Below are 2,361 nucleotides of genomic sequence, written 5' to 3'. Positions count from 1 at the left end.
TTATTCGAATCGATAGAACGATCAATATAATTTAATGTTTGAAGGTGTTTTGATGCAAATATAAGCCGCGGTTCTCCAATATATCCAACATATACAACGTGAGATATTCTGTTCACCGGAGGCGGCTCTCAAGTTGGTCATTATTTCAAGTACCGTTTGATATGTGGCACAGTCTTGTTGAAACCACATGTATTGACGTTTCCATTCAACCAGATATGAACTTCGTGGATCTTCCTTTAACTTTAACTCCTAACAGAGGCCCAATTACTGCGAACGGCGGTGAATCGACATTTCACGGTGATTAATAACACTGTCGGATATGCGTGTTTGTGGTTTAATGGCCAATAGTGTAAATTAGATTCTAAATTTAAGCACAAGCTTCCGGATAGCCCCTCAGTAGGCCGACCAAAATGTCCAATAATTGAAACAAGTTCGATAGTAAAATTCAATAATTTGAAAGCGTTGTTCGGTCGTAAGTCGATTCATGATTAAATTAGAGACCAAACTGAACAAGTTTGACAATGACACAAGACACGATTCACGCGTGATCTGTCAAAAGCAGTGTTGCCAGCAAAAAGTCACCCTTTAAATATATGGTGGAAGACGTGAAGTTACTTGCATGGTGAAGATCATCAGTGGTGCCTTGAGAGAAATCCTTGACATAGTGTCACAAAATTAGCGACAGATCCCAACGTATTGGACTGACCATGAGTGACAAACTTCTGATTCAGCCCCGAAGGTTTCGGTGGGCAGAAACCAGCTCGAGTAAAACGAGTGCTGAATATCAACCAGCATACATATCGGAAGCTAGTTCTACTGAACGTCGTCGAATTGTGGGCACATCGTCACTTTGATTCCAGGGATTGCAGGACTCGGTGTAGGGCCACAAAGCAAAGTAAACCCAATTCTAGATTTCGGATCGTTTCCTGGGTACATTTCATAGCTCAGAGTGGACAGCGAATCCACTAGACCGATGGAGTTTACTGTCTGGAATATGCCGGAGGCTGACCTACCTTAAAAAATATCTGCTCTCCATTTATCGTAGGATTATAACAGGATCGTCCGATACAGTTCTTCGGTTCTGAAGTTGTCGTTGTGGACGTCGGGGTTATTCTCGATTCATAACTAAATTTGTCTACTCACATTGACTTTAGGATTAGGTGAGCTTGTGTGACTTTCGCCCAATGCAAACCAGCTTTTGGAAAATCATGAGGGCTTAAACCCAGATATATTCATTGTATCTATACAACTATCGACAGATCAATGTGATGGCCTTGTATGGTGGCAGAAAAGAGAAGTTGCGACAGTTCTGTGAAAGCTAAATCATCTCCAAAGGATGGTCCTAATGTCGATGATGGGAGCATTCACGACTACTTCTAATGCTGCTGTTGAGGCCCTCCTGTGCATTAAACCACTACACGTGTTCCTAAAACAAGAAACATTATCTTGTGCATATGTCACCAGCTACATTTCGACATTTCATCGATTCGCGCCCCGGGTTGGTGATTCAATGTATGGAACGCTGGTCTTACAAGCCAGAGCCCCGACCTGGAAGGATTCTTAGTGTCAGTAGGATCGTAGTACTAGCCATGCAACGAATCTGTACGCTAAGAATTGGCTGCGAAGTCTGTTGAAACAGAAAGGCCAAATTGTGATCTCAAATGATTACTTGGGTTACTCGTTCCTAGTGACCTAACTCTCATATGCACATGCGATTCTGTGTGTGGGGTACAATCGACACTTCAACAGAGAATCTGTGGTAAACGAATTTAGTTTTGTTGCCACCAGTGCAGTAAAACTTCATTCAATTCAATTGAAACCGAATGTGGAACATATTGACGATCTCTCCACTGCCGTAAACTTCACTCTCTGACACACACAATGTTTGATGACGGCCCGAACAAGCAGCATTCAGTTCATCACTCGTTTCTCTTCAATCGAGGCTCAGTTTAACCACCGTCAGTTGATCTCTTGAAGTAACAAAATATCTCTTTCAATAGTGTGAGAGCGGCCTTCAAATGAGGTTCATGTAAACATTCGAATTGGTTCGAGATAAAAGATGAAAGACTAATAAGATAGCTGAAATGTCAATCACAGAATACACATAAATTAATTGTTTCCTCCTTCAGTTTTCATTTTTAATACTTTACTCCATTTATCATTCTATTCGTTCGAATCTGCTTACTACCAAGAGCAGGCGCGTACCCAGAAAAAAATTTCGGGTGGTGTTTCAGAACATGTTGATCAATTTCCATACAAATGGAACTTTTTATATAATTATTTGAAATTTTTGGCATTAAAAATGCCTTACTCTTCACTATATGGGGCCGGGTGTCAATTAAAAGTTTCAAAAATAGTCGC

The sequence above is a fragment of the Malaya genurostris genome, chromosome 3 (assembly GCF_030247185.1).
Source record: "Malaya genurostris strain Urasoe2022 chromosome 3, Malgen_1.1, whole genome shotgun sequence".
Taxonomy (NCBI): Eukaryota; Metazoa; Arthropoda; class Insecta; order Diptera; family Culicidae; genus Malaya; species Malaya genurostris.
Note: the sequence above shows the minus strand (reverse complement) of the source record.